The sequence below is a fragment of the Pantherophis guttatus genome, chromosome 1 (genome assembly GCF_059756535.1).
Source record: "Pantherophis guttatus breed Tessera chromosome 1, ASM5975653v1, whole genome shotgun sequence".
Classification (NCBI taxonomy): domain Eukaryota; kingdom Metazoa; phylum Chordata; class Lepidosauria; order Squamata; family Colubridae; genus Pantherophis; species Pantherophis guttatus.
Window position 1 is genome coordinate 348602493 of NC_142063.1, and position 12825 is coordinate 348615317.

A 12825-nucleotide genomic window follows, 5' to 3' on the forward strand; every position below is an offset into this window, starting at 1 on the left:
GCCTTGTAGGTTGGAGGCCTTGGATTCGAACCCTTTGCCCGAGGGGGCCGGGTGGGGGAGAGGGCTTGTGCCACCCCTGAGGCCTATCCAGCAATTTTTTTAAAAAATTAAATTTAATTAAAATTTATTATAGGGTAAAATACAAATGCAAAGAAAAACTAAGCCAGGTAAAGGGAGAAAGAAAAGGAAGGAAGGAAGAAAAGAAAGGTAGGTAGAATGGCAGGAGAAGAAAGAGAGAGAGAGAGAGAGAAAGGAAAGAAAGAAAGAAAGAAAGAAAGAAAGAAAGAAAGAAAAAGAAAGAAAGAAAGAAAGAAAGAAAGAAAGAAAGAAAGAAAGAAAGAAAGAAAGAAAGATCATCAGGCCAGATGGGTGGGAGATAGATATATAGAGACATAAATGGATGGAAGGAAGGAAGGAAAGGAGGGAGGGAGCGAGGAAAGAAAGAAAAAGGGAGGGAAGAGAATGGAAGGAAGGAAAGATAAGAAGCAAAAGAAAGAAAAAAGGAAGAAATAAAGAAAAAATGGAGAGAAGGAATGAAATAAAAAGAATAGAAGGAATCGGAGAAGAAAAAGAAAGTACAGAAAGAGAAGGAAGGAAGGAAAGGAGGGAGGGAGCGAGGAAAGAAAGAAAAAGGGAGGGAAGAGAATGGAAGGAAGGAAAGATAAGAAGCAAAAGAAAGAAAAAAAGGAAGAAAGAAAAAATGGAGGGAAGGAATGAAATAAAGAAAAAGAATGGAAGGAAACGGAGAAGAAAAAGAAAGAGTACAGAAAGAGAGAAGGAGGAAAGGAATGAAAAGTTCAATACCAGGAGGAAAACCGCCCTCAACCCGCTGTGCATTTGGCCCGCCGGACCCGGGTGGCGAAGGGGGGCCACGTGGGGTTCTCCAGCTCTTCCCGAGCGCTACGACAGCCCTGCAGAGGAGGTCCAGCGAGCGAAGGGAGCCTTGTGCCAAGCTCGGACTGGGGAAGGCTCCCCCAAGCAGACGCCGGCACCAAGAAAGAGACCTGGGGGTGGGTGGGGGGGGGAGATGCTATGGTATTGGGGGGGGGCAGAGGGGGGATTTCAGCTGCGCAGCCGGGTTGCCTCCGCGTTCCCCCGGGACCCCTTTGGCGCCCCCAAACCCAGCAGCGTTGGAGGGTCCTTTGGGTCCGAGAAGAGGCGTGGGCGGGGCGGGGGATGGAGGCGGAGCCCCCCCCCCGGGTCTCCCCCCAGAAGGCAGGAGGAAGGCGCTGGGGCTCACTCGCCTGGCCAGTTCAGCCGGTCCTGCGCCCCCCCCCCCACCGCCCCCGGCCCAGATGGGCTCCCAACGGCCTGGATTGGCTGCAAGGGAACAAATGCAGAACCTGGACAGCTGCAAAAGAGGGCAACTCCCACCCCAAACCCCCCCACCACCACCCCCGACACAGACACCTCCCAGGCTTGTAAGGAAGGGGAACCAGGGTGGCTTTGGATACTGAGATGGACAGCAAAAGAGCAAAGGAAGAAAGAGAAAGAGAAAAGAAAGAAAGAAAGAAAGAAAGAAAGAAAGAAAGAAAGAAAGAAAGAAAGAAAGAAGAAAGAAAGAAAGAAAGAAAGAAAGAAAGAAAGAAAGAAAGAAAGAAAGAAAGAAAGAAAGAAAGAAAAAGAAAAGAAAAAGGAAGGAAAGAAAGAAAGAAAGAGAAAGAGGAAGGAAAGAAAGAAAGAAAGAGAAAGAGGAAGGAAAGAAAGAAAAAAAGAAAGAAAGAAAGAAAGAAAGAAAAAGGAAGAAAAAGGAAGGAAGGAAGGAAGGAAAGAAGGAGAAAAAGAAAAGAAAAGGAGGAAGGAAGGAAGGAGATACTTTTTTTTAATAAGTTTTTTTATTTTTAAACAAAATATTCATCCTTAATCCATCAGTGTGACAGAGAGAGTGGGAGAGAGATCCTTAAAGAGCAAAATCAGGCAGTTGGGTTGTTGCCAGGGAACAAGGCTTCAGGAAGAGCCAAGATGGCAGCCAGGAGGCTGTTTGAGATGCAGAGGGCATCTCTTCCCTTGCAGCTCCTTCTCTCCCCCTTTGAGGCTTCTGCTCCTCCCCTCCGGGCCCCTCCCGTTGGGGCAATTGGGGGCACTTTCCCTGCCTCAGAAGAGACCACCGGGGTGCCCTCCCTTTGCCCCCCCCCCCCCGGCATCTTTAAAAAAACACACCCAACACTTTTAGCCCAAATGCCTTTCATCATGTTTTCCACCCCCTTGGCACGAAAGGAGGAGGACGGGAATGCCAGCGAGGGCCCAGGGCCAGCTCCTCTGGAGGGCCCCCTGCCCAGCTTGGCATCGGGTGAGCGCAAAGCATCTCCAAGGGCCCCCCACTCACTGGAGCTGGGCACCCGGCCCTGGAAGCTGCCAGGCCTGATGAGGCGGGGGGGTGGGGGCGGGAGGAGAGCCCGGCGGGCAAAAGAAGCCGCTCTGGTGGCGCCAGACCCCCTCAAAGGCAGAAGCTGGGCTGGCCCCACAGCAGGGAGGGGCTCTGGCTCTCCTGGAGGGGGGGGGCTTGGCAGTAGGCAAACAGGCCAAGTGCTGGCAGCCAATTCTGCCCCCCACACCCACCCCGGAGAATGTTGGCTCCAGCAGGAGGGGGAGGAACTCACTTCTTTCTTTCTTTCTTTCTTTCTTTCTTTCTTTCTTTCTTTCTTTCTTTCTTTCTTTCTTTTTCTTTTTCTTTTTTCTCTCTCTTCTTCCTTCAAAATCAACTTTCTTTTTCTTTCTCTCTTTCCTTCCTTTCTCTACCTCCCTTTCTTCTCTTTCTTTCTTCCTTTTTCTAACTTCTTCCTTCAAAATCAATTGTCTTTCTCTTTTTTTATTTCTTCCTTCCTTTCTTCTTTCTCTCCTTTCTCTGTATTGCTTGGCATTTTATTTTATTTATTTATTTTTTACGATTTAAAAACAAACTTTATTCAATATAAAAAGATAAAAGTTATACAAAAAGTTCTTAACTCTAAAAATACATTCAAAACTACTTATAAACAAACTAACAAACAGGATTACCTATCTATAATATATAAGTATACAAATATATACATTAACCTTTGCTTCTTTTATCTTAATGACGGTGTATATTTGTTACCTTTGATTTCCTACTATATTTGACATTACATTTTTTTCCATTGATTAATCCAATCATACCATCTGTCCCATATTTTGAAATATTGTGAGTCTTCCTTATCATTTAATTTTAAAGTTAGTCTATCCATTTCTGCGCATATAAATATTTTTTGAATTATTTGCTGATCTGTTGGCAACTGTTCTGATTTCCAAGATTGAGCTAAAATTAATCTGGCCGCTGTGATTATATGTAACGTAATGTACTTTATTTCCTTCCTACTACTTTTTTTTTAGTAGACCAAACAGGAAAATTTCAGGTTTTAATTCAATATCTTCTTCCGTTATTTCTATTATCCAGGTTATAATTTTTATCCAAAATTTCTTAATTTTTGGGCAAAGCCACCAGAGATGATAAAAGGTTCCCTGTATTTGTTTACATTTCCAACATATCGGGTTGAAATTTACATACATCTTTGCCAATCTTGCCGGGGCTAGATACCATCTGTACCACATTTTATAATGGTTCTCTTTATATGTTGTTGCTTTTGTTATTCTGTAATTATTTTCCCATATCATTTCCCATTCTTCCAATTGTATGTTTCTTCCAATATTCCTACCCAAGCTATCATTTGACCTTTAACTATGTTTTCTGCCAAATCGAATTCTAGTAGGTATTTGTAAAACTTTGAGATTATTTTTCCCTCTTTGGTTTCTAATAATTTATCTAACTGGTTAGGTTTTATTTCAACGAGGACTTCATCATTGTCTTTTTTGTATCTGGTTTGTAGTAATAGGTAAGGCCACCAGTCCATTTCTATACCCTGGTCTCTGAGCTCCTGCCGTGTTTTTAGTTTTCCATGTACATCCAAAACATCTTTATATCGTATTCTTTTTTGGGTGGCTGATATATTAGGATGTATTGCTGCCTCTAATGTAGATATCCAGCCTGGGACTTTCATATAATGTTTATTTTTAATTTCCAACCAGGTGCCAATTAGTGAGTTTCTAATTATATGATTTTTGAAACGTTTGTATGTTTTATTTCCAATATTCCACAAATAAGCATGCCACCCTTTAAATAAATCGTGGCCTTCCAATTTCAATATTCTTTGATTATCCAAATTGACCCAATCCTTAATCCAAATCAAACTCGCTGCTTTATAATATTTTTCCCAGGCTGGTAGGCCAAAGCCTTCTCTAGTTCTATCATCCTGTAATATTTTTAAATTTATCCTCGTTTTTTTCCCATCCCATATAAATTTTGAAGTTATTTTGTTCAGATTTGTGAAAAAGTTTTTCTCTAATTTGACCGGAATAGTTTGGAATAAGTAGAGGAGTCTTGGGAGTATGTTCATCTTTATTGCCGCGATTCTTCCTAACAGTGATAATTTAAGTTTCCCCCATCTCTCTAGGTCTTTTTTGACTTGTTGTACTAGCTCTCCATAATTATTATCTTTAATAGCTACATTTCTAGTTCTCGAGTTTATACCTAAATATTTTATCTTCTTAACTGCTTGCAATCCTGATTGTTGTTCCAAATCTTCTGTTTGTTTTATTGTTAGATTTTTAGTTAATATTTTGGTCTTGTCTTTATTAATTTTTAACCCTGCCACCCTGCCAAATTTCTCTATCTCCTCCATTAATTTTAATTGTGTTTCTAGTGGGTCCTCTATAAAGAATACAAGGTCATCAGCAAAAGCTTGGACCTTGTATTCTTCCCCTTTTACTTTAAGTCCTTTTATATTTTTATTTTGTCTAATTCTTCTAAGCAAATTCTCCAGGGTTAAAATGAAGAGCAAAGGAGAGAGTGGGCACCCTTGTCGTACTCCTCTACTTATTTCAAAAAAATCTGTTAATTCCCCATTCACTAATATTCTTGCCTTCTGTTTTGTGTATATTGTAGCTATTATATTTTCAAATTTCTCCCCAAATTTCATATTTTTCATCTGTTGTGTCATGAATCTCCAATTGACCCGATCAAATGCTTTTTGTGCATCCAGAAAAATCAGCGCAACCTGTTTTTCTGGATGCACCTCATAGTATTCTATTATATTGATCACCATCCTTAGGTTATTTTTAATTTGTCTTGTCGGCAAGAATCCGTTCTGGTCCGAGTGTATTCTACTGTTTAATATTATTTTTAATCTATTTGCCATTAGGTTCATAAAAATCTTATAATCGGTATTTAATAAAGATATCAGCCTATAATTTCTGATTTGTGTGGTATCTGCCCCTTCTTTTGGAATTAATGAAATGTGTGCTTCCTTCCAAGATTCTGGTATCTTTGCCTCTTTTAATGCCTCATTGTAGACCTCCAATAATATCCAATTTAGTGATTCTCCAAGTCCTTTATATAACTCTATTGGTAACCCTTCTGTTCCTGGGGTTTTATTATTTTTTTGTTTCCTGATTGTTTCCTGTAGTTCCTCCAAAGTAATCTCCCTATTTAACATCTTTTTTTCTTCTTCCGTTATCACGGGCATTTTCTCATCTTTTAAATATTGGTCTATTTCTTCTACTTCTACCTTATCCTGTGTATATAAGTCTTGAAAGAATTGGATTGCTATCTCTTTCTTCTTTTCTGGGCTCTGTTGTAGTTTGCCTTCATTATCCTGTAATTGATGGATCGTTCGTTTTTCTCTCTCTTTTCTTAATTTATAAGCCATCCACCTCCCTGGTTTATTTGCCTGCTCGAATTGATTTTGTCTTATGAATTTCAATGCATTGGCATATTTTTCTTGCTCAAATATATTCAATTTGTGTTTGGCTGTCATCCAGCTCACTCTTACTTGTTCATCTCCTGGCCTTTCCTGTAATTTCTCTTCCCAATTTTTAATCTCTTCATAAATTCTATTATATTCCTTTTCCCTCTCCTTTTTCCTTTTACTATTGTAGGCTAATGTTAGGCCTCTAATGTAAGCTTTAGTTGTGTCCCACAAATTTTGTAGGGATGTCTGGTTTTTATTATTATCCTTGAAGAACCATTTCAGTTCTTCTATTCTTTCCGTATATTCTTTTTCTTTCATTACCTGTGTATTCATCATCCATCTACTTTTTCCCTTTCTCCAACCTCTCCATTCCATTATTCTTTATCTTTCTTTATCTTTATTCAAATTTCTATACCGCCCTTCTCCTTTCGGACTCAGGGCGGTATTAATGGGTTGTGGTCAGCCCAATCATTGGTCCCTATCTCTACTGATTGAATCTCCTGTGTTAAAATCTTCGTAACCCATACCATGTCTATCCTCAACCAGGATTTATGAGGGTTGGAGTAATATGTATATTTTTCCTCTTTTGGGTTGTATATTCTCCAAATATCTACTAAATTTAGTTCTTCTATAAGAGATAAAAATGTTTTCGGCAGCAAATTTTTCTTATTTTTTTTAATCTGATTACTTCTATAGTCTTTTTTGGGTCCACAATAGCATTAAGATCGCCTAACAGACATACATTTTCTATATTTTGTTCTGTTATTTTTTCGTGCAGTTTTTGGTAAAATTCTTTTTGCTCACTGTTTGGTGCATATACTACAACTAACAACACAGTTTTGCCTTTAAGATTAACTTCAATCATCAAAGTTCTTCCTATTCTATCTACATATTTCAATTTACTTTCTATCTCTTCTTTAACATAAACCACTATGCCTTTTTTCTTTTCATCTGTTAATGATACATATAATTTCCCTAGTTTTTTACATTGCAGGTATCTTTCTTCCTGTTTTCTTATATGGGTTTCTTGAAGGCACACAATATCTGCTTTTTGTTTAATTAATTTCCTAAATGTTTGGTTTCTTTTGCCAGGAGAGTTAAGTCCGTTTATATTTACTGATATGATTTTCAGACTTCGGTCCATTTTTAAAAGTTGTTCTTGTTCCTTTTTATTTCTTTACTTCCTGTCCCTTTTCTTAGCTTGATTTTGTGCCCTTGTCGTTACTCCTTCTTCTTCCTGTATTTCCCCCTCTTCCTCTTTTTCTTTCTCTTTACTATTCTCCTCACGTGAATTTGCTTGGTCTTCTCGTCTTAATGTTGATTTAACTCTCCTTCCCGCCTCTTCTCCTCTGCCATCCGTTCCTTCTAATTCTATCACCTGGTCGTACAAATTTTGTGCCTTTTCAATAGTATCAACTTTTATCTTTTTCCCCTTCCACGTGGCTAGTACCCCTTCCGGCATTAACCATCGAAATAATATTTGTTTTCTGTTTAATAATGCAGTGAGGAATCCATAATCTTTCCTCCACTCTCTAATTCTTTTTGGTATTTGTTTTAGTGTTATTATCTCTTTTTGTTTATAATATATAGGTTCTTCTTTAGCTATTTTGAAGACAATATCTCTGACTTTTTTTCTCACAAATCGTACGTGGACCTTGGGAGTCTATGTTGTCTCGCGTAATTAGTGTTTACTCTGAATACGTCATCTATTTCGTTGATAATTTCGTCTTTATCTCGCTGCAAAATTTTGGCTATCATTTTGGCCATTACTAGCAGTCTCATTGCTTGGCATTTTAACTGTGTAAAAAAACTGTAATAAAAATTACACCCCAGCTGCTGCATCCCTTAATCACTATATTCGTGGTGGGAATCGTTTTCATTTGTTTCACGGTTATTCGCCGCCCAAAGCTGCTGGTCGAGACAGTGAGACATATTGAATAAACATCAACTGAAATGAAGACTGCAGTTATTCATAGTGTTATTCAATGCAATAATTGACTGAATAAATGCTGAATTAATGTGGCACCACATCCACCAGTCCTGACAGGTTTCCCGGAGAGGAGAAGGCAGGGCATCCTAGGGGCGGGGGGGGGGGAAGCCAGCCCAGAGGGAAAACAATGGCTTGGCATGCAGAGACAAAATCCTGCCGCCTTCAGACATGTTCGGGCAGCTGGTTGGGGAAGGGAAATGGAGGGGGAGGTTGCTGGCCGTTTGCTGCCCACAGGCTGACTCAATCCGTTTGCAAGAAAAATATTCAGGTGAGCAGACTTGATAAAGACACTGTTCATCCTCTGAAAAAAGGGCTTGGAAGGGTTTTCTGCCCCCGCCACCCCCACCACACACTTCCCTGCTCAGCTGGGAAAATAATTTATGTGAAGCCCATGATTTGAGTGTCTCAGTTCTGTCCTCACAGGAGAGCAAAAAATGTGTATAAATCTTCCGTCTCTCTGAAACTGTCCAAGTATACAAAATATAGAATAACATGAGTTGGAAGGCACCTTGGAGGTCTTCTAGTCCAACCCCGTTTGAATGGAAAGACTTATGCCAGGGGTGTCCAACATTGGAACTTTAAGACTTGTGGACTTCAACTCCCAGAATTCCCCAGCCAGCTGGCTGGGGAATTCTGGGAGTTGAAGTCCACAAGTCTTAAAAGTTCCCAAAGATGGCATCCTTACCCTATGCCATTCCCAACAAATGGCTGTCCAGTCAAATCCTCCCGAGATGGAGCACCTGCCACTTCTTAAAGGCAAGCCATTCCACTGGTTGATTGTTCTGTCAATGGGGATACAGACTACAAAATAACAGTTTAAAGGGACCCTTGGAGGTCCTCTAGTCCAACCACTGCCCAAGGCAGGAGGAGTCTTTATGTCTGTCCAATCTCTTCTTAAAAAACCTCCAGTGATGAAGCGCCCACAACTTCTGGTGGCCAGCTGTTCCGCTGGTTAATTATCCTCACTGTCAGGATGTTTCTCCTTAATTCCAGGTTGCTTCTCTCCTTCATGAGTTTCCATCGTTTCTCGTCCCGTCTTCAGGTGCTTTGGAGAATAGCTTGACTCCCTCTTCTTTGCGGCAGCCCCTCAAATATTGGAAGATGCTATCATGTCTCCCCCGGTCCTTCTTTTCATTAAACTAGACACATCCAATTCCAGCAACCGTTCTTCATATGTTTTAGCCTCCAGTCTCCTAAAATCATTGTTGTTGCTTTTCTCTGCACTCTTTACAGAATTTCAAGGTCTTTTTTTTTGGTGCGTGGCAACCAAAATTGGATGCAATATTCCAACTTCTCTCAAATATTGGAAGATGCTATCATGTCTCCCCTGGTCCTTCTTTTCATTAAACTAGACGCATCCAATTCCAACAAAGATTCATTCTGCCCTGCAAGCTTTTTTTTTTCCTTCTCAAGACTTCCCCAAATCTGGAGCAGCTGGAAAAACCGTTTCCTCGGTGCTGTCACCGGGAGCAGCTCCCAACCTGCCCAGCTGCTGGGCGTAGAGCCCAAATTTAAATGTTGCCTCGTCTGCAAAGATCAATCAGTCCCTCCCTGGCATTTTGCCCTCCCCCCTCCAATTGCTTGTTTACCACCTTTTCTCTCTTCGCCACTTGGAGCTCAAGCAACGCAAGAACTCCCAGGTGGGTATCCAGAGCGAAACGGCGGCCTGGAGACTGGCACGCCCGGAGCCCTGGCAACACAGGAGCCCCTGCCCTGTTTCTCCAGTGGGGAACGTGCCAACACCAGGAGGCCGTGCGATTGGAGAGCTCCGAAACCCCCTGGAGAAAGAATGGCTGGCTAAGGCTTCATTGGAAGAACCAGGCTCGCTTTGGAGTGACGTCATCATGCCGCAATGAGGACATTTGCCCACAAGAGGGCAGTAGCTGCTTCAGTCATTTGCCGAGACTTCAATTCCCATAAATCCCGTCTGACCTGACCATCAGCTAAGCTGGCAGGGGCTTGTGGGAAGCCCAATACAGTCAGGTGGAGAAGGCGAGGAGGGGAAAACCGGCTTCGATGTAGGCAGTCCTTGACTTACGACCACAACTGAGCCCAAGACGGTTCAGTTTGGCCCCATTTTACGACCTTCCTTGCCACCGTTGTTAAGTGAACCACTGCAGTTGTTTTAGTCAGTCACACGGTTGATGAGTGAATCCGGCTTCCTCAATGACTTTGCTTGTCCGGTCACAAAAAGGGTTCTTTTGACCCTGGGACACAGCAACAGTCGTAAGTATGAACCAGTTGCCTGATTACGTGAGGGAGAGAGATGCTGGAATGGTTGTAAGTGTGAAAAAGGGTCATAAGTCACGTTTTTCAGTCCTGTGGTAACTTTGAATGGTCGCTAAGTGAACTGTTGTAAGTGGGCTACTACCAGTAGCTAAAAAAATGCATCGTGGCTTGAATGCAGTTTGTAGGGGGGCAGGGGGGTCCAGGCTCTCTGGGGCCAAGCATGAGGCAGCCCAGGGGAGGGCTGAGGACACCCCTTGTTAAACCCCCTGGCCTTGGGAATTTTTCACTTTTTACCCGTAAGCTGGAACCCGTTTTTCGTTCTCGTTACTCTGGGGATTTGGTTCGTGTATTTAGGCCAATGGGTCTCTTAGGACGCCCATCCATCAGCCAGAGTCATTCAGGTGAGATGGGCCAAAGCGGAAGTGTCATTAAGACGGCGGCTCAGAGGCAGGTGAGGACACCTGGTGGAGGCTGGCGGCAGCGGCTCAAAAGCCAGCGGGGAGCTGCCTGTCTTGGGGGGGGTTGGGGGGCAGAGGAATAGAAATAAATAATAGAAGCAAAGCAAAGCTCAAAGGGACTTTGCAGGTCATCTAGTCCAGGGGTCACCAACCTTTTGGACCTCAGGGACCACTAAATTCATAATTTTAAATCCCGCGGACCACTAATATGACCTAATGACCAGCTGGGTGGGTGTGGCTGGTGGTCATGTGACCGGGTGGGCGTGGCCAACTCAATGTCACTCACATCGAGGGGCGCCTTGCCAGCCTCTACTCGCTACTCTTCACCTGCCCACCCGGGCTCCTTAGGGTCCCAACAGGAAGCATTTGCTGGAGCTAAGCAAGAGAAAGAGTTGGCAAAACAGCTGCTCAGTTCAAATTGGATCTGGCCGAGAAGGAGGCTCAGCAGAAGCACCTCACTGAGGACTAGGAGCATAGGCTTTCCAAGCAGAGGGAAGACCTGCGGGAGGGCAAGGCCGGGTACCGGCACCTGGAGGCTCAGCGGACTGAGATGGTCTAGCTGCTTGCCACCATCGGCACTTCCCTCCAGCCTTTGGCCAAAGCCCCACACCAGGAGGACGAAGCAGACCCCAAGTTGGAATTTCTGCCCCCCTCCGACCCACCCAAAAAGACCCCAAAGGGGGAGACTCTCTGCAGCAACACAAACGTTCATTGCACGACCCGGCCCAGGGGCCGTAGTTTGAGGACCCCTGATTTAGTGCAATATTAAAAATGCAAATAATTTTTCTGGGGACCACCAAAACTTTCTTGCGGACCACCAGTGGTCCATGGACAACCAGTTGGTGACCGCTGTTCTAGTCGAACCCTACTTAGGCAGGAAATCCTGTAACATTTCAGACAGGCGACTGTCCAGTCTCTTCTTGAAAACGTCCAGGGAATGGAGCACCCACAACTTCTGGTGGCCAGCTGTTCCACTGGTTAATTGCCCTCACTGTGAGGAAATTCCTCCTTAGTGCCAGGTTGCTTCTCTCCTTGGTTAGTTTCCATCCATTGCTTCTTGTCCTGCCCTCAGGGGCTTTGGAGAACAGCTTGACCCCAGCAGGCGGACCATACCAACTTTATGGCCAAGTGGGGAATTCTGGGAATTGAAGTCCAGGTATCTTAAAAGTGGCCAAGCAAGGAGAGACACCCATCTAAACGATGCTGAGGGATCCAAACTACAGAAAACAAGGTTGGAAAAGATTTGTTGCTGAGGATTTGCAAACACGGAATCCTCTAATTAGCTAGTCTGACCATTTTTACATCCATTTTTTAAAAAGATTGGGGGTGGGGGAGGGATAGGAAGCCCACGAAGCCGATCCTTTCCAGTCTAAGCAGAACCTGCTGCTCCTCCAGCCTCCATCAAGGCCATCAGACTGCAGGGAAATCTTTTTGAACCAACTACAGCTCAAATGATCCCTTGGTAGGTCAGAGGCTTCCCTCAACTACCCTAAATTCAGTTCTGGCCTTTTCGATCAGAACCTACTGTATTTTTCGGACTATAAGACACACCAAGATTTCAAAGAGATAAGAAAAAAAAAAGGTTTTTTGCCCTCCCCGGCCTCCAGGAGCACTCTGCAGGCCTCCCAAACCCTCTGTGCGTCCCGTTTTTGCAAAAAACAGGCCCATTTTTTTGCAAAAACGGGACACGCGGGATGGGGCTTTGGGAGGTGTATTCGGTGTATAAGATACGCCAACATTTCCACCCTCTTTTAGGGGGAAAAAATAAATAAAATAAATAATTTCTATACCGCCCTTCTCCCGAAGGACTCAGGGCGGTGTACAGCCAATTTAAAAACACAAGACACAACAATGATTAAAAATTAAAATAATTAAAATAAATTTGGCCGGATTAAAACCCCAAAAATTTAAAACACCCAATTTAAAAATCATTACATTGATAGCCCGGCCTGGCAGAATAGCAGGGTCTTGAGGGCACAGCGAAATACACGGAGGTCGGAGATTTTACGCATTTCCGGGGGCAGTTCATTCCATAGGGCAGGGGCTCCCACAAAGACGGCCCTCCCCCTGGGTGTCGCCAGCTGACATAACTTGGCTGATGGCACCCTGAGGAGACCCCCTCTGTGAGAGCGGACTGGCCGGTGGGAGGCTGTTGGTGGCAGAAGTCAGTCTCGAAGTGTGTCTTATACTCAGAAAAATACAGTAATTTTTTTACAATCAGGCCAGGTCATATATAGGTAAGTCCTCGAGTTACAACAGTTCATTTAGTGGTGCTCAAAGTTACAACACTGAAATAAGTGACTGATGACCCTTTTTCACACTTATGGCCATTGCAGCGTCTCCAAGATCATATGATCAAAATTTGGACGCTTAGCAACTGGTTCCT